At 43.7% G+C, this 20,827-nt stretch overlaps 1 protein-coding gene across 2 annotated transcripts in view; it reads left to right on the top strand.

The window, feature by feature from the left end:
• LOC135551909 (phosphoprotein associated with glycosphingolipid-enriched microdomains 1-like) overlaps positions 1-20,827 on the top strand; it is a 90,055-nt gene that overhangs the window by 25,681 nt on the left and 43,547 nt on the right. The window lies entirely within an intron of this gene.

The raw sequence follows: 20,827 nt of genomic DNA, 5'->3' as shown, positions 1-20,827 counted from the left end.
GGGGATGGTGTGTTCAGGGTTATGAGCTGTGTTGCTTTTACACCAAACATAACGTTTTGCATTGTTGCCAAAAAGTTCAATTTTGGTTTCATCTGACCAGAGCACCTTCTTCCACATGTTTGGTGTGTCTCCCAGGTGGCTTGTGGCAAACTTTAAACAACACTTTTTATGGATATCTTTAAGAAATGGCTTTCTTCTTGCCACTCTTCCATAAAGGCCAGATTTGTGCAATATACGACTGTTGTTGTCCTATGGACAGAGTCTCCCACCTCAGCTGTAGATCTCTGCAGTTCATCCAGAGTGATCATGGGCCTCTTGGCTGCATCTCTGATCAGTCTTCTCCTTGTATGAGCTGAAAGTTTAGAGGGACGGCCAGGTCTTAGTAGATTTGCAGTGGTCTGATACTCCTTCCATTTCAATATTATCGCTTGCGCAGTGCTCCTTGGGATGTTTAAAGCTTGGGAAATCTTTTTGTATCCAAATCCGGCTTTAAACTTCTTCACAACAGTATCTCGGACCTGCCTGGTGTGTTCCTTGTTCTTCATGATGCTCTCTGCGCTTTTAACGGACCTCTGAGACTATCACAGTGCAGGTGCATTTATACGGAGACTTGATTACACACAGGTGGATTGTATTTATCATCATTAGTCATTTAGGTCAACATTGTATCATTCAGAGATCCTCACTGAACTTCTGGAGAGAGTTTGATGCACTGAAAGTAAAGGGGCTGAATAATTTTGCACGCCCAATTTTTCAGTTTTGGATTTGTTAAAAAAGTTTGAAATATCCAATAAATGTCGTTCCACTTCATTATTGTGTCCCACTTGTTGTTGATTCTTCACAAAAAAATACAGTTTTATATCTTTATGTTTGAAGCCAGAGTTTCGCAAGGCACTGTATATATATATATATATATAGATAGATAGATATAAAAATAAATGTGCAAAAATGTCTAAACCTGTTTTTGCTTTGTCATTATGCGGTGTTGTGTGTAGATTGAAGGGGAAATCCATTTGAATCCATTTTAGAATAAGGCTGTAACGTAAGAACATTTTGAAAAAGTTAAGGGGTCTGAATACTTCCCGAAGGCACTGTATCACCCAGCCTTATCTAGACGATGAGATTATTATGGATAAGAGTATGTATATTTTGTATTTGTATCAGCCAAGCATCGATCATCATGTCACCAGAATAAGACCCTTGATTTTTATTGTGAAGGAGCATCAAGCTCATCACCTTGCACTTTCACAACCCTGTGAAGTTCATAATTTATTTAATCTTTATTTAATCTATCTAATCTGTGTTTCCACCGTCATTTCTCGCATAATTAATTTTACAGAAACAAAAACATCCCACCGTGTCAAATGAACAAATTATCTGTTGGCATTTATTAAATTACACAAACATTCTTTTGCCATCACAGCTGTCATATTTTTTTATATACAATATGACTTTACTCACATAAAAACTTTATGGAAACATGGTTCGTGTTAAACAAGAGTACTAGATACAGTTCTCCATAGTTGAGTGTGAGCTAGGTTCTTCACAATTAGAAAAATATCCCCCTAAAAATGATTTGTCCTTGGTCACAAAAGCCCTTTTAACGTTTAACCAACTATGTAAGAATATAGGAATGTATTTATCAAACACATACATCAGCCATCGGGAAGGGGAGGGGGAGTTTGGAGTGGACAGGAAATGTAGTGGAATGAAAGATGTCTGTGTGTGTCTTGTGATAATGTTGGCAATCTCTCAGGACTAGAGATGGAGGGAGTGCTGGAAGAAGAGAGATTAGAAAAGAGGAGAGGGGGATATTGAAAAAGAGGAGGCACGCAGCAAGAAGGGACTGTGCTGCAGTGAGCGGCAACAAAAAGGATCTGAACTCAAGCAGGGCCAGAAAACCTTCTCAGAATACTGAACGTCTGAAGAGGAAAGGAGAGGAAAGCTCAGGCCAAAACTAAAGAATGGTGTATTTTACAACATTCTAGTTCATTTGAGTGCATTCTAGTATGTTGTTGTGCATTCTTTTCAAGTTCACTGGCCTTTAGAAGGGAGAAGGGTGGTAGTTTAATCATCTATAATGCAATGCATGACTAAACACTGGGAATAGGGAAGGATGTTCTGTTCTTTCTTTCGGAACAGGAGATGCAGATTATTGGAATGAAAAGGAGATGTGAAACAGAAAGATGAGGGAGGAGAATTATTAAGAAACTAGAGAGAGAGGACACGGTATGAGGGTTGAGGTTCATGATTAGGTATCCGACAAAGCATTTGTTTTGTTCATAGGGAATGGGAATGTTAGGGAATGGGACTGTTATTGTATGGGAACACATGATCATTCAGGAAGAAAGGTTATGATGAAGATGGCAGGAAAGGATCCAATGGGAACTACTTGGACAGGAAGTGAGTAGAGGAAATCCAGTTGTAATCAAACTTGCTGCATGATGATTGGATAAGGACAGCAAGAGACCTTCGACCTCCACTGCTGTCTCTGCAATATGTGCTTGGGGATGTGAAACAACACTATCCAGTAATATTTCACACTGTGTGCATGTGTGCGCGTGCGTCCATCCGTCCATCCGTCCATCACTCTGGGTGTAGAAGGGACATATTCATCTGACTTTCACTCATCAGGGATGTTGTGACACTCTCACACTGAGCATCAGTAAGATTCCAGGCACTTCAGTTAATGTCATGAGCAAAACCTTTTTTGGCAGCTCCCCTCTCTGTCCTCTTTTACACAGCTCCAGTTTTAATGTTTAATGTTACGAAAACACTAACAGCAGCTGATGAGGGCTGGATTAAAGTTAAGCTGTCAACCATTTCGAGATACATTTGGTCAAGTAGTGTGTGTGGACACCTGCTCCTCGAACGTCTCATTCCAAAATCATGGGCATTAATATGGAGTTGGTCCAGGCTTTGTTGCTATAACAGCCTCCACTCTTCTGGTAAGGCTTTCCACTAGATGTTGGAACTTTGCCGCGGGGACAGGCCTTGGGCACCGATGTTGGCCGATTAGGCCTGGCTCACAGTCCGCATTTCAATTAATCCCAAAGGTGTTCGATGGGGTTGAGATCAGGGCTCTGTGCAGGCCAGTCAAGTTCTTCCACACCGATCTCGACAAACCATTTTCTGTATGGTCCTTGATTTGTGCAAGGGGGCATTGTCATGCTGAAACAGACAAGGGCCTTCCCCAAACTGTTGCCACAAAGTTGGAAGCACAGAATCATCTAGAATGTCATTGTATGCTGTAACATTAAGATTTCTCTTCACTGGAACTAAAGGGCCTAACCCGAACCATGAAAAAGAGCCCCAGACCATTATTCCTCCGCCAAACTTTACAGATGACACTATGCATTCGGGCAGGTAGCGTTGTCCTGGCATCCTCCAAACTCAGTTTTGTCTGTCGGACTGTAAGATGGTGAAATGTGGTTCATCACTCCAGAGAACGCATTTACACCACTCCAACCATCGCTTGGCATTGTGCATGGTGATCTTAGGCTTGTGTGCGGCTGCTCAGCCATGGAAACCCTTTTCATGATGTTCACGACGAACAGTTATTGTGCTGATGTTGCTACCAGAGGCAGTGTGCAACTCTGTAGTGAACGTTGTAACCTGAAGAAGAACAATGTTTATGTGCTACGCGCTTCAGCACTCGTCTGTCCCGTTCTGTGAGCTTGTGTGTCCTACCACTTTGCGTCTGAGCCGTTGTTGCTCCTAGACATTTCCACTTCACAATAACACACTTACAGTTGACCGTGGCAGCTCTGGCAGGGCAGGAAGTTGACAAACTTACTTGTTGGAAATGGTGCCACGTTGAAAGCTACCATTCTACTGGCAATTTTTTGTCTCTGGAGTTTGCATGGCTGTGTGCTCGGTACACCTGTCAGCAATGGCTGAAATGGACGAATCCACTAATTTAAAGGGGTGTCCACATACTTTTGTGCGTGTATATATAGTGTATTTTTGTACGTTTTCAACCACAACTGTGAAAAATAACTAACTCAAAAACTAAGCAGGTTCTATGTTATACTCTATAGACCTGTGCTGAGTGTTTTGGAATGTCTCACTCCTTTAGCCTACAGTATATGTCCTGATTCATGTCCCCTTCAGACCACCACACCCCTCAGCTGCTCTCTTCTCCCATCATGGTCAGTCTCTCAACCTGCTCCACACAGCCCCCACCCCATTGTTAGATTTTCCCATGTTGCTCTTATCCAGCGAGAGCGCACTTCAGATGGGAATCTGTTTGTGAATAGGCCCAGCAAATTGCAGTTCTTGTCTTGTCGAGTGATTGTGTGATGAATAGCTTGTACCTCATGGCCATCGATCCATCTCTCTTCTATAGGCATCTTATTGACTGACTGTCTGGCTGCTCACCTTGTATAATCACATAGTATTGACAGGGCTATGTGTCTGTCTGGCTGTAACTCTCACCTTGTATAATCACATAGTATTGACAGGGCTATGTGTCTGTCTGGCTGTAACTCTCACCTTGTATAATCACATAGTATTGACAGGGCTATGTGTCTGTCTGGCTGTAACTCTCACCTTGTATAATCACATAGTATTGACAGGGCTATGTGTCTGTCTGGCTGTAACTCTCACCTTGTATAATCACATAGTATTGACAGGGCTATGTGTCTGTCTGGCTGGCTGTCTCTTTCTCTATTCTTCTCACTCTTTCTCTCTCTAGATCTGTGAAGAAATCCCTCTTGTCAGTCTCTCTTGGTGAGGACGAGAGGTTAAGGTCTGTTCAGTCTGTCATTTCATCCTTCTTCTTTTCTCTGTCTCCATGGGTGATAGGGTTGCTAGGTGATGGATGGACAGGTTGGCGTGGCGGCCTTGTGTGCCAGTGTCACGGTAGGGTACTCCATCTCGGAGAAAGGGAGAGCGAGAGAATGGGGGGGGAGAGTGTTTTGAAGTTACACGGCAACACTTTTCTTTTACTGTCGTCCAATCGATTAGTTCATGCTCGATAGAAAACAGTCTTTTTCCTGTTCCTGTTTGTCAGATTTAAAATGTGATATTTACAATATGTTTAGATGTTGACTTCCTATCTGTACTGTGTGGAGTTCAGTTTAACTTAACGTAGTGTACTGTACGGAACATCAGAGACAGAGAGAGACGTCTGGGGCATGTCAACCCCTGGGATATCCTTGGCAGCTGTGGTGTTGGCGGAGTAAAGGATTATGGGAGATGAGCAGCAGTACCCATAGCTTTCCCAGTAGGCTTTCTGTGTGTGCGTGCTTTACTCGCTGCTGTGGCGTCTGCAACAGCTGCGGTCTGGTTAGTCACACAGCCGCAGCAGTACACACACACAGTTCAGACAGTCCCACATACACACCTGCAATCCCTACATACTGTATCTGACAGACGTGTGACTTTAAAAAGCAACCATTATGATAGATAACATTGGCTCTGTTCTGTCTTTTTGAAAGGATCCTCTTTGACTTTTGGAAACGGCCAACCACACTTTTCAGTCTCCTATTGATGCCTCGTTCCTTTCTCCTCTGTGTGGACTAGGCATACAGTAACTCAGTGAGAGATGTTCAATGTCACTTACAGCATTTCTGTGGTCGTACCGTTTATTCTTTGAGTACCCAAAAGAATTTACAAGGCAGCTGTGAATCCATCATCAGTGGTTATGTGTGTATCTCGTATACTCCTCTGTAGGGCCACACTTCAAGGCTTTGTTTACTGTGGTCATAACTCCATCCAAGGCTCCTGTGTGCCTTGTCATCTGTACAGCCTATTACTGTGACACGAGCCTGGCCCGCCAGACTGATAGCAAGAGGGTCCTGTGTGGCTCAGTCGGTAGAGCATGGCGCTTGCAACGCCAAGCGTCGTGGGTTCGATTCCCGCTGGGACCACCCATATGTAAAAGTAGTGGCCCCAGCCGACTTGTAAGTCGCTTTGGACAAAAGCGTCTGCTAAATGGGATATATTATTATTATTATTATTAGGTAGGTGTGTGTGAGTGTGTGTGGAATTTAATACCAGTGTTCTGGGAGTATCAGCAATCCAGATCTTCGAGTGTTAAGCCAATGCTGTCTATCCCTTGAACATGATGCTTAACTCAGGTTTAATGTCCTTAGAGAAACATATTAGATATTCCTTTTATAATTTTTTACACTTTTACCCCACTTTCGTGGTATCCAATTGGTTGTTTGTCTTGTCTCATCGCTGCAATTCCCCTACGGACTCGGGAGAAGTGAAAGTCGAGAGCCACGCTTCCTCCGAAACACGACCCTGCCAAGCCGCACTGCTTCTTGACACATTGTTGGCTTAACCCGGAAGCCAGCCACACCAATGTGTCGGAGGAAACAACGCCCAACTGACTAACGAAGTCCGCTTGCAGGTGCCCGGACCGCCACAAGGGGTCGCTAGAGCAGAATGAGACAAGGAGATCCCGGCCAGCCAAACCCTTCCCTAACCTGGACGATGCTGGGCCAATTAATTGTGCACCGCCTCATGGGTCTCCTGCTCACGGCCCGGCTGTGACGCGAACCCAGGGCTGTAGTGACGCATCAGCACTGCAACAGTGCCTTAAAGCAGGCCCCCATATTAGATATTTTTAAGGCTTGTTACATGCTAACCACACCGCTTGCGTTACACATGTGAGCATTGCAAAATAAATGTACACATACATGTTATTCAATCATTTCATCCAAACTGCTCTCGTGCGTCAACGAGCGTCTGCATAGCCAGGTGCTAAAATAGAACATGGGCTATTTTTTACGCTTGATGCAAGTTCCGCCTCTCCCATCTCCTCATTGGTTTTTAGGAGCATATACCCACGTGGGTGGTTAAAGATGAACTGAGGTCCTCACTCCAGTCCAGTTGGTGGTGGTAATGCACCTTAAAGTTGGTTGCGAACCGCCATATAAAGTCCAAAGAAGAAGAAGAAGCCTGAAGGAGGAGAGATTACTAGAAACTAACTAGGTTTACCTTTTTATCTGTGGATTAATTGTCGAAGTAGAGGACCTTGTGCATTTCAGGTAAAATAACAACCCAATGTTTATATCCCAGGACAAATGAACTAGCAACGGCAAGCAAGCTAGCTAAATGACCATGAATGTTTCATGCGTTTTGACCTGTCCCCAAATGAATATAGGTGGTTCAGAGTTCGTTTTTATATTTGAACCTACGTGTCCTGATGGCGTCTGGTGTGGATGGACAACATGCGCACGCTGCATGTAAGAGGTCAGTAGAATGTAGCTCGAGAATAGAGACAGGTCCAGGAATAGAGAGGTCTTGATTGAATGATCTTTCTGAACGATAGCCAGCAAGTTCATTCATTATTTATGAAAATATCAGTCTGGGATGGTTGCAAGTGAATAGCAACTAACTGTAATGTGTTTTCTTTGCCCGTTGCATGTTTTAATAGGGTCTTACATCAGTTATATTAAATTAACAAATAGTGTGTATTAGAATCAACAGCATTGTCGAATCTGTTCAGAAGGGGTTCAAATAGGGGCCTACTTCACAAATGGCACCCTATTTCATAGTATATAGTGCACTACTTGCTCAAAAGTAGGGAATAGGGTCCCATTTGGGAAACGTCATGTGTTTCAAGCTGGCGGTGCTACTACAGTCCAGTAGTTTCATTACCACAGTAGTTTCAGTGTTATTTTTATACTTCCCTTCTGTTTCATTTCCTGTGAAACAATATATAGTATGCCCATGGTGCTATAGGTGGAGGCTCTTTGGCTGAATGCCAACCATCTTGAATAACTTGCTGTATAGAACTAGACAGGTTAGTGCAGAATGGTGGGAGGCAGGACTGAGCTTCTCCATACAGGAGTGTATTTTAAAAGGGAATAGGAGACGAGGAGGGCTCATGGGGACTCGCTTTCATTCTCTCTCGCTCTCTCTCAAAGCAGTTTACATCAAACAGTGGTACTGTAGCAGGTTTTTATATCTACTGTGGCTGAGTCTCTACCTGTTGGGAGCTAGACAGGCTTCAAAGCATTCCAGGGCCATGACTTATTTTTATTGAAAGCAACATGGGGGGGTGTATACGTAAAAACAAATTGAATGAAATTAAGTTGGACTTGTATTTTTTTTATTTTACCTTTATTTAACCAGGCAAGTCAGTTAAGAACAAATTCTTATTTTCAATGACGGCCTGGGAACAGTGGGTTAACTGCCTGTTCAGGGGCAGAGCTGCTCTTGTCAGCTCGGGGGTTTGAACTCGCAACCTTCCGGTTTCTAGTCCAACGCTCTAACCACTAGGCTACCCTGCCGCCCCAATGCCGGTGATGTCGCTATAGTAACCTTCAATATTTATTTATCAGATGTCCTGTGTATATTATGACGTTTCCCCATATTAAACCATAGTGATAGTGACAATTATTCACTGGCAGATTCTACTGTAGGTCACTTTTCTGCAAAACGATGAGCCGTTTCTAAAGGAATGTGTCTCATTTCTCTGTGTGGAAAAACGTGAATGTCTGGAGAGCGAGAAAGATACTAAAAAGTCTGCCTCCCTGAGCTGAGAGTAACGTTGTGTGTGTGAAGGAAGCTGCTAGTCCTGGCTGGCTGGGATCCCACCTAGAAGGGCCTCATAATCTCCGACCACAAACAATGGGAACCCAAAAAAAACGCCCTTTCAAAGCTCTGACGCGGCGCCGACAACTTGAAACGCCTATAAGCTTTTTGTAACGTTGAAGGAGAAGGATATAGTTACAGAGACTAAAACAAAATAGAGTGAACAACGTGTGGTGGAAGAGAAGTCTCTCAGCAAACACAATGACAGTGACAGGGACATTTGAAGTACGTACATACACAAGACAGGGTGGCTTACATGACAAGTCCACAAAACAAAGGAAATGAACTCTCCCTCGTCTAGACAAAGACTCAGGCCTTATAATCAACTAGAAAAATCCCTAGTGAATTCCTTAATCAAGGGGAAAGTATTTAAAGGATACTGTTGGACATGAACACACACAGTGACGTAGCCTTACGTCTGCACCAGACAGGCTGGTAAGAGTGACCCATTTGGGGCACCAAGGAGACAGCTTGTAGCTAGCTATCATAATCCTTCACTGACTTAGACATGGATTTATCTCTTGAGACAGTGGACAAATGGGGCATGAGTGTCATCACAAGAGTGTCATCACAAGAGTGGCATCACAAGAGTGTCATGTGTCCACAGAAAGTGTTAAACCCAGCAGCAGGCTGACATGACCTCTTTATGATGATGAGAGAGAGAGAGAGAGAGAGAGAGAGAGAGAGAGAGAGAGAGAGAGAGAGAGAGAGAGAGAGAGAGAGAGAGAGAGAGAGAGAGAGAGAGAGAGAGAGAGAGAGAGAGAGAGAGAGAGAGAGAGAGAGAGAGAGAGAGAGAGAGAGAGAGAGAGAGAGAGAGATCCATCCATCCATCCATGCCTGAGCACCTGGCCTATATTGGGTTAGATTACACCAGCGAAATGGTGTGTGCCTGTGAACTGCAGCATTACAGAGGTAATAAGACCGATAATATGGATCCTCATATCTGACTTTCCCCATTAAATCTATCCTGGGGCTTGTCATCTGTCTCAGTGGCAGCTAATATCTTTACCTTACCACTGTTGAACAACATGGACTGCTGCTGCATCCTTTCCCTTTGACTTGAGCATGTGAATGTGTACACATACACACACACACAGCTGTTATAACTGAGAATAGCAGGGTCGTAGTGGATCTCTTTGTCAGGGCTTCGCTACATTCCTCCCACCTCCCCAGGGCTTTGGGATAGCGGGGTAGATGTGGGGTCATCCACCCAGCGAACAGCACCCCTCCCTGGGGCCTCTTTGTCCAGATGAGCCGCTCCCCAAACTACTGGCCCTGACATCTGACAAGCCACATCCCATACCATACCTCTGGGACTGGGGTTGCCTCTCTCACTCACTCACTCTCACACATACTTGTGAGGACTTTTTGGGGACCAAACAATTGATTCCAATTCAAAATCCTATATCCCTAACCTTAACCATTAACAACTAACCCTAATTCAAACCTAACCCTAACCCTTAACCTAACCACTGAACCTAAAATGAGGACCGGCAAAATGCCCTCACTGAATTGTTGTTGGTTTACAATTCTTGCGAGGACTTCTGGTACTCAGATGTATAGTAAAACGTGTACACACACACACACACACACCACAGACACACTGTCCTCTAGAGCTACTCCCTGGAGGACTGTTTACTGTGTGGTTATTTTTAGTCTCTTCAAGAATACTGTCGGAGCACAGTCGAGCTTCCTTCCGCCTGGCCAGGGCCCCTCTGCCTCCCGCCCATGGTCTGGCCCACGCCTCAGTCCACAGCCCCTTTCCTGGACCCAAACCCCCTGTCCTCCTTTGGCTCACTGTCTTCCCTGTTCGGTTTATTTAAAGACCCTCCTCCTGGCTCGTCCTTAGATTATTTAACCTTGGAGGAATTCCTCTGAAATACCTGTGTGCGTGCATACGTGCGAGTGCAGAGAGCTGGTTGTGGTGACAGGAAGAGACTAGTGTTGGAATGCATCTATCATCCTGTTTACCTGTATGAGTTGAGCTTCTCTCATCCTGTATGAGTTGAGCTCCTCTCATCCTGTATGAGTTGAGCTCCTCTCATCCTGTATGAGTTGAGCTCCTCTCATCCTGTATGAGTTGAGCTTCTCTCATCCTGTATGAGTTGAGCTTCTCTCATCCTCTCTCATCCTGTATGAGTTGAGCTTCTCTCATCCTGTATGAGTTGAGCTTCTCTCATCCTGTATGAGTTGAGCTTCTCTCATCCTGTATGAGTTGAGCATCCTGTATGAGTTGAGCTTCTCTCATCCTGTTTGAGTTGAGCTCCTCTCATCCTGTATGAGTTGAGCTTCTCTCATCCTGTATGAGTTGAGCTCCTCTCATCCTGTATGAGTTGAGCTCCTCTCATCCTGTATGAGTTGAGCTCCTCTCATCCTGTATGAGTTGAGCTCCTCTCATCCTGTTTGAGTTGAGCTCCTCTCATCCTGTATGAGTTGAGCTCCTCTCATCCTGTATGAGTTGAGCTTCTCTCATCCTGTATGAGTTGAGCTCCTCTCATCCTGTTTGAGTTGAGCTCCTCTCATCCTGTATGAGTTGAGCTCTCCTCAAGAAATCCTAATGAGGAAAAAGTAGCACAGCAGTTGGGCTCTCTGTGTATAGAACTTAATCAATACTGTGCTGTCACTGGGGTCAGAGAGGGGGGCGCGATTGGAGGTGTGTGTGCGTGCGTTCTTGTGTGTGTGTTTGTGTGCATAAGCGTGCATGCGTCAGTCTGAGTGTGTGTTTGTGTGCATAAGCGTGCATGAGTCAGTCTGAGTGTGTGTTTGTGTGTATAAGCGTGCATGAGTCAGTCTGAGTGTGTGTTTGTGTTCATAAGCGTGCATGAGTCAGTCTGAGTGTGTGTTTGTGTGTATAAGCGTGCATGAGTCAGTCTGAGTGTGTGTTTGTGTGTATAAGCGTGCATGAGTCAGTCTGTGTGTGTTTGTGTGTATAAGTGTGCATGCATCAGTCTGAGTGTGTGTTTGTGTGGGTCCTGTGTGGCTCAGTCGGTAGAGCATGGCGCTGGATAAGAACGCCAAGCGTCGTGGGTTCGATTCCCGGTAGGGCCACCCATATGTAAAAGTAGTGGCCCCAGCCGACTTGTAAGTGTTTTTGGACAAAAGCGTCTGCTAAATGGGATATATTATTATTATTATATTATTATAAGTGTGCATGCATCAGTCTGAGTGTGTGTTTGTGTGTATAAGCGTGCATGAGTCAGTCTGAGTGTGTGTTTGTGTGTATAAGTGTGCATGCATCAGTCTGAGTGTGTGTTTGTGTGGGTCCTGTGTGGCTCAGTCGGTGAGCATGGCGTTTGCAACGCCAAGCGTCGTGGCATCAGTCTGGTAGGGCCACCCATATGTAAAAGTAGTGGCCCCAGCCGACTTGTAAGTCGCTTTGGACAAAAGCGTCTGCTAAATGGGATATATTATTATTATTATTATTATTATTATTATATTATTATAAGTGTGCATGCATCAGTCTGAGTGTGTGTTTGTGTGTATAAGCGTGCATGAGTCAGTCTGAGTGTGTGTTTGTGTGTATAAGCGTGCATGAGTCAGTCTGAGTGTGTGTTTGTGTGTATAAGTGTGCATGCATCAGTCTGAGTGTGTGTTTGTGTGTATAAGCGTGCATGCATCAGTCTGAGTGTGTGTTTGTGTGTATAAGCGTGCATGCATCAGTCTGAGTGTGTGTTTGTGTGTATAAGTGTGCATGCATCAGTCTGAGTGTGTGTTTGTGTGTATAAGCGTGCATGCATCAGTCTGAGTGTGTGTTTGTGTGTATAAGCGTGCATGAGTCAGTCTGAGTGTGTGTATAAGCGTGCATGCATCAGTCTGAGTGTGTGTTTGTGTGTATAAGCGTGTATGCATCAGTCTGAGTGTGTGTTTGTGTGTATAAGTGTGCATGCATCAGTCTGAGTGTGTGTTTGTGTGTTTGTTTTTTCTTGTTAGTCCCTCCAAGGATTCATTCATAGACAGATAAGCACTCTAGACGTTTCTAGGAAATCTTAACATTTTACATAATTCTCCAAGTATGTAGTCTTATACAAATCTAGGGATGATTACACATGTTTTCTGGAGGGCAAGCAGCTTCCAAAGACATGCAATCTCCTCTTCAGCCCTGTGGTACTCTTAGTTCCTCATCAAGGGATACATGTTTTGCTCCATGTTTTGGCTCTCAAGTAAGGGAGTTAGCTGTTTCAGGGACTGTTACTAAGCGCTTATGGCAAATACAATATTATAAATCAAATTTCTTTGTTCATTTGTTTCTAATTCCACAATAAAGTTCTCAGCTACTGCTGCTTCTGTAATCTGTTTTTAATGTGTTGAATTCATTATTTAAATTCCTTCATCCACAAGAGGCCTTGCTGAAAATGAGAGTAGAGCCACCTGCAGCTGCTGTTCAGTGAAGCACAACATTTTAAAAACCGCTTAAGGATCACTTTTTTTCAATTTTCACCTAAAATGACCCAAATCTCACTGCCTGTAGCTCAGGACCTGAAGCAAGGATATGCATATTCATGATACCATTTGAAAGGAAAGAGTTTGAAGTTTGTGGAAATATGAAATTAATGTAGGAGAATATAACACATTGGATCTAGTAAAACATGTTATTTAAAAAAGAAATTGCAAGAGAAATGACGTAATGTGTTATTCCAGCCCAGGCGCAATTTAGATTCTGGCCACTAGATGGGAGCAGTGTATGTGCAATTTTAGACTGATCCAATGAACCATTGCATATCTGTTCATAATGTTTTATCAAGATGTCCAAAATGTGCCTAATTGGTTTATTAAGCTTTCCCATAATTTGAATGGCAAAACAAACCTTTTGTTTTTATTTTACTCAAATACGTTTCTAAATCATATGTAATGTCCAAGATTCAGGGTTTCCATTAGAAAAATGTGGCATCAGACATTTGACATGCAGCATTTTAATTTACCGGACATTTGAGACATTTACCAGACCCATAGGCTGATTAGGGCGTCCACCCACGGGGCTTAGAATGACAGAAATCACATTTAGATGATTGTAGTTCATATTAACAGAACATGCAAGTCGAGGATGTACCAATGTGCCGGTCCTTCTGCCCAAATTCTGATGTGCACTTTGAAGATGTTAAAATAACTGTGCACATTTACTTTTCCTCAGCCAACGAGACAAGTAACGAACTGAAAAATCATTAGCCTATGTCAATCTACTATCCCCCATTGTAGAAAGGTTTACCTATTCTATTGGTCAACTTGTTGAGAAAGAAATGGCCTATTCCAGACAGATACTGGGACGATAGATTCCAAATGCACACAACCAGTAGGCAGGGCTGGACTTTAATGATTGTCTGCTTGCCTGGGGAAAAAATAGTCGGACAAGGAAAATCTAGACAAGGTTTCTCCGAATGGACAAGTAAAAATAACACATCTAACAATTAATCTGATCGATGTGTCCTAAGGATTCGATGTGTTGTGCACTGTCAACTCCCAATCTCTGCACGGAGACACTTGTCTATCTATCAATGAATTGAGCTGTGAGTTGGAGTGGTTCGTCTGAAGTCTCTCTTTCGTCACGTGTCCCGTGTGTGTAGCTGCGGTTTTACCTCCATTTTCAAATGTATGTAGCCTACTCTCTTGCCGGTGTTCTCTCTAGGAGATGGAGAGAGGTAGATAGCTGTCTAATAAAACATTTTTCAACAAGCCCCAAAAGCTGGCCAGGCACCAGGAAAGCGCCCCATCGTCCACCACCACTACCAAACCTTGAACCACCTGCTAAAAAGGCAGCATACGAGGAAAAAGGATAGGAAAATTCATTCCGACCTGTGAGTTTCCATGGGTTCAATATGTCGACACAGAGGGAGATGTCATGTACTGCTCAACGAGTCAGGATTTCCCCGGTATTGCAGATACGTAAGTTCATCAAAATAGAACCTGTTAGAGCGATTGTTGATTTTAGTAACCCGAAACCGGCTAACAGTTTCACAGGCTGGCTATATATACACCCAAGTTAGCTAGATAACATTAGCATAGAAGGCAGGCTAACATTACTTGCCAGTCAATTAGCCACCAACTGGTTACATTTATCAGCTAGCTATGCAGGAATAGTTTGGTATTTTGGCATTGAAGCCCTTTATCTACTTCCCCACATTCAGATGAACTTGTGGATAACATTTTATGTCTGCGTGTAATTTGAAGGTAGTTGATAACTAGCGTTAGCGCAATTGACTATTGTTATTGCGCTAACGCTATTTAGCATTGGCTCACGAAACTAACATAAACTCACCCCATTCCGTACAAATGTGCGCAACCGCGACATTCAAACGAGGCTGCAAAGAAAACTAATGGGACTGTAGCGACTGTGTTGACTTCAAAATCTGGGGTGTGAACGACGTGTCTATTCAAGCGTTGATCGACATGGTAATAGCTCTATAGTATTGGAGAAAAGTTGAAAAAAACTGACCCTCCGTTACATCGTGACGTGTCATGTCGTAACGTACAGCACGCATAAAGCAACTATTTCGGTCTTACAATCTCTCTCCACCAGGTGTAGCACTTCTCTCATCGTTTAAAAACAAGAAATGGACAGTGACGGGGCTAAGGGGCGATACCTAGTCATATTTTGCGTCATCACTGCATGCGATTATAATTCTCAAAGCCTCTGTTTACTTCTGAAGATCACTTTAGCACCGCCCTAAAAACCCGATTCAAAATCGATACAAACCTTCAAATAGGTATGTAATGACACATTATATAAACTCTTTATAGTGTTTTATTTACATTTTAGAGGCGATAAGGTGATAAATTGGACAGATTGAGTGAAAAAAGGCAATTTTCCCACACAACATCTCTCCTTCTCACTATCACTCATTAGTTTCCCGTCCCCACCCGCCGTTTTTAAAAACACCCGACGGGGCTCATTGCCTGCTTGAATTATGCAGAAACAGGCAACGTTTAGGTCATATAATTGATTCTGTTGGAAAGGGGTGAAATTGTGCTTTACAATGGTATTGACATTACAGTTGATCTGGAAGTATTACGTTTTTGGGGCGCTAATATACGATCAATTGTACGGACCAAGGCGATGTACAAAAGTGATTGAGTTTACGTTACGTCCAACCAGAGATACTTTTGGGGAGATGGGGAAACTCCTTTGGAATCGGATTAACGGTGTGTACGTTGTCCTTGCATCGTCAATGGGCCATGCGGTGCATTCTGGGCGATTCTGGGACAAGTAGAGCTCTCCTTCAAGGAGTGAATAGGAGTCAATTGGGCGCTAACTCAAAAACCCAACATAAGCATGAATTTCGTCAACAAGTACAATATTACAAATATTTTCCGAGGTGTGAGATAATTAAGTTGTTCTCTTTTAATATTGTATATAGCTTTGGAATGGTGTCATTACGTACTTTTGAGGAAGATGTGCAGGTTTCTCGACCCATACCCTGCCTTTGAGAAGGGATTGCGTAACACAGCATAACAACGTGAAGCGATGGGTCACTCAGTCTGCTGGTTGAGGCATTATACATTCCTCCATTCATTGCCCAATGGGATTCCTTTCTCTAATATCTCTGGTCTAACTTCTAGAATAACCAATGTGACAAATAGTGGAAGGCCTACAATTTGTTTAGCAGCTCTGTAGTATTGTATGATTTTAGCGCCATGTAGGGTAAATTTGGGCCTGAAATTTAAATGGGGTCCCCTGAAAACTGTAATTGTATCAAACAAATTAAGTGGTTATAGAATACAACCGTTTAGTGTCAATTAAGACATGTTTACACTATGAGAACTCGCTTTCATGTTATTATTTTGTGTTGGGACAGCCTGCAGGTCATAGAATATGAACACAGCCAGCGTAAAGGAAATATCATTTTTCCAACTGGGATCCCCTGCCTTTTCCATTGTTGTGGGAAAAACTTTGGGGACATTTTGATCTCTACATTTTAGAGATGTAGGTTGTTAACTGTTATTAAAAAAATACGAACAAATATCAAATCGCATCTGTCAAGTATTTTTTTTTACTACTACAGAATCTTGAGTTTCGGAAAGTATTTGTATCTATTGGACAAGTAAAAAATCAGTCCCACTTGTCTGAAGGACAGAGTTAATGTCAAGCACTTCAGTAAGCTACATTAACGAGGCTGATGCAACAGGTCAGTTTATCTTCAAATGTTGATGAACTATTATTTCTTCACATCATAAAGCTCAGCGATGCGCACAAGGCAGTAGGCTACATGCAAATGTTCTTTCCATAATGCATTATGCAAAACACCATTGTCAAAAGGGCACCGCACATGCCAGCGGTTTCATGTCACAGAGATGAAAATATTTGTTAGAAATTTAGAAAGATGGGAGAACTAATATGCAACAACTAGCATGGGTTGCTAATATAACTAGGATTGTGCCTTTGGCTACTGGACTAAGTTGATATAAAAGAATTGCCTCCATGGATATGGTCTGATTTGGCCAGGCTGCTTTGAAACAAGGTAAGACATGCCTCATAATATGTTGTAAAACCTTCAGGTTTTAAACAATGAAGTATATCTTTTCAAAATGCATACTGCCTCCAGCTCATTGCAAAGTGGTGTGTGACGCGCTGATGAAGCCTGCCTTCCAGCAGCTCTCACGCTGTCTGACAGATTTGACGCCCAAAGGCTCTGTATCTGCATGCTGTACGTGTGTGATAAATAAGATGCATAACAAATATACTGTACACACGTGCCAATTTAATTCCACAAAATGATACTAATTAACCTATAGACCAATAAGCATGACCAGTCAAATGAATTTCCATCAAAAAGCTAAAAAGCATTATTTTGCTTGGGATTTTTTCTTATTCTCTTGGACAATTGGCCATTACCAATTTTATTTATTGGCTTTTCAAATTGTTTTTATCGGCCAAAAGCCGGCTATTATCAGCTAATGGAAACCCTGACATGAATACAAGGGATTACAGTAGCATTAATTAACATCATGATGTAGCTTTGAAGTGCAGTATGATAGTAAATGTTGCTACCACTCTAACCAGCACTGTGTAAATTGTGTGAAGTGTCCAGGGGTTGATGGGTTAACAAGGGAAATGAAGCGGGAGATTGACAGCTAATTGACTGTAATGGAGGCTGGGGTTTTAATTGGCCACTATAGGTACACAGGTTAAACTCTCAAGTGGATACATAGGCCAAACACTCAGAGTATAAATATGGAATAATATGGAACAGAAACGGAACCACATGAACGGAGAGGAGCAGGGTGAAGTGTGTGTGTGTGTGTGTGTGTGTTTGTGTGTGTGTGTGTGTGCAGCTCAGGGGGGGCAGGTAGCCTAGTGGTTAGAGCTTTGGACTCGTAACCAAAAGGTTGCAAGATTGAATCCCTGAGCTGACAAGGTAAATATCTGTCGTTCTGCCCCTGAACAAGGCAGTTAACCCTCTGTTCCTAGGCCGTCATTGAAAATTAGAATTTGTTCTTAACTGACTTGCCTAGTTAAATAAAAAATGCGTGACGAGGGTGTGTTTGTGTGATCTGTCAGACACTCTAAGAGCCACCAGTGTGGATAATAAAACTGAGGGCCACCTCCCTTCTTTCTCTACTCTACACCAGATTAGCAGTGTGAGATGTTGGGCACCTTGGAAGTATCAGCCGTGTCTGCAGACAGAAACACACACACACACACACACACACACACACACGCTCACAAACACACACTGCCTGCTAATTGGCTCATTTCTATTCAGATTCCAGTCGAAGCCCTCTGTGACTTTCAACAGATTTGCCAACAGCTCTATATTTGCTGCTCTGATGCACACAGTTGGTTCACTCAGTCTGTTCTGTTATTTCTCTCTCTAGAATATAATTTCACCTAAACTCATATCATGTGCTGCAGTTTCCTATAGCACATCTACATTATACCCATAACTACATTATCCTCTCTATATCCTACCCTACAATATCTATCCTATGCTCTATCGATATCCTACGTTAAAATATTTAAATTCATGACGTACAATGGGATTTCTCTCTGTGTAGCTACCATCTTAATTATTATATTATTTTGCCAGACATTGCAGATGTACAGACCACTGATTTGAACAGACATGTTGTTGCTGTCTCTGATCCTCCTCCCATGCTGTCTCTACAGATCTGCTCTCTGAGCGCTGGCCCATATTTTACCATATCTTTATGTCCGATGAGTCGTGTTGCATTGGCCCAGGCCTAATCTGAAGGAGACGCCCAAGGGGGGAAGGGAGGGATGGAGAGAAAGGGGGAGGGGCAGAAAGCTACATTGATAGACAGACAGATTTCTCCAGACAAAGGACTGGTATAAGGGAGAGTTAGTTTTTGGGACTAGATCAGGAGTCTGCATTATAAATTCCTACCCCGTGGAGCTCTGTGGAGGCCTGTCTGAGAAATGGTGCTGCTGCAGTGGTCAACCGCAGCGTAAGCAGAGCAGCACTCCTAATGCCTGCCTACCATCTACCACCCTCCTCTCACTCTAATCCTGTCCTCCCATCATCCTCCTCCTCTCCTCTCACTCCTCTAATGCTGTCCTCCCAACATCCTCCTCTCCTATCCTCTCACTCCTCTAATGCTGTCCTCCCATCCTCCTCTCCTCTCACTCCTCTAATGCTGTCCTCCCAACATCCTCCTCTCACACCTCTAATGCTGTCCTCCCAACATCCTCCTCCTATCCTCTCACTCCTCTAATGCTGTCCTCCCAACATCCTCCTCCTATCCTCTCACTCCTCTAATACTGTCCTCCCAACATCCTCCTCCTATCCTCTCACTCCTCTAATGCTGTCCTCCCAACATCCTCCTCCTATCCTCTCACTCCTCTAATGCTGTCCTCCCAACATCCTCCTCCTATCCTCTCACTCTAATACTGTCCTCCCAACAACCTCCTCCTCTCACTCTAATGCTGTTCTCCCAACACCCTCCTCCTATCCTCTCACTCTAATGCTGTCCTCCCAACATCCTCCTCTTACTCCTCTAATGCCTTCCTCCCAACATCCTCCTCCTCTCCTCTCACTCCTCTAATGCTGTCCTCCCAACATCCTCCTCTCCTCTCACTCCTCTAATGCTGTCCTCCCAACATCCTCCTCCTATCCTCTCACTCCTCTAATGCTGTCCTCCCAACATCCTCCTCTCCTCTCACTCCTCTAATGCTGTCCTCCCAACATCCTCCTCTCCTCTCACTCCTCTAATACTGTCCTCCCAACATCCTCCTCTCCGCTCACTCCTCTAATGCTGTCCTCCCAACATCCCCCTCTCTTGTCCTCTCACTCCTCTAATGCTGTCCTCCCAACATCCCCCTCTCTTGTCCTCTCACTCCTCTAATGCTGTCCTCCCAACATCCTCCTCTCACTCCTCTAATACTGTCCTCCCAACACCCTCTTCTCCTCTCACTCCTCTAATACTGTCCTCCCAACACCCTCCTCCACTCCTCCATCCCTCTTGATTTGAATCAGACAGGGAGGGGTGAGAAGGGACAGACCCTTGTGGAGTTATGCACCACCCCTATAGCACTGTTCCAGCTATCCCTCCCTAGCCCTGCACCCCCATCCAGCCCCATCCCGATCTCAAATCATCAGTTCCCATCCCCAGCCATGTGTGCAGCCTGCCGGTCTAGCCAGTATTAAAACACACACACACACACACACACACACACACACACACACACACACACACACACACACACACACACACACACACACACACACACACACACACTCTCTCTCTCTCTCTCTCACACACACACACACACACACACACACACACACACACACACACACACACACACACACACACACACACACACACACACACGCAGCTAGATTGAATAACTCACCCTGTTGCTAATGGAGTTGAGGGGGTTTACATGCATCTGTCCACCTCCCCGTGCTGCCCCTAGATTAATACCCCATTGATTGTGTCTGTGAATGAATGAATGACATTTATTTTCAAATCGCCAGTTCCCAACCCGCCCCTTACTGGACTAATTGACACACAAGCAAACATTACAATGATAGTTATTCTGTTGTTCTGTGCAATGTGCACCGCATAAAGAATGAAACATACATCAATAGATCAGGTTATACAAGTAATAATAAAAACCTTAGAGCAGTAAAAAGAACACATAAATCCAGAAAAAGGAACCTGGTCTGAACCCGGTCTGCCACAAAGAGAAGATTCAATTGTGAGACAGGCCTACACACAATCTATACACATACATGCCCTTTACTATATATCTGGAGCTAAATATTTGGATTACTTAATTATAGGGCACCCTTTATCTTTTATTCCAGGCTTTATCTGA

This window comes from Oncorhynchus masou, chromosome 13 (assembly GCF_036934945.1).
Source record: "Oncorhynchus masou masou isolate Uvic2021 chromosome 13, UVic_Omas_1.1, whole genome shotgun sequence".
Taxonomy (NCBI): Eukaryota; Metazoa; Chordata; class Actinopteri; order Salmoniformes; family Salmonidae; genus Oncorhynchus; species Oncorhynchus masou.
Note: the sequence above shows the minus strand (reverse complement) of the source record. Positions and strands in the feature narration are given on the sequence as shown.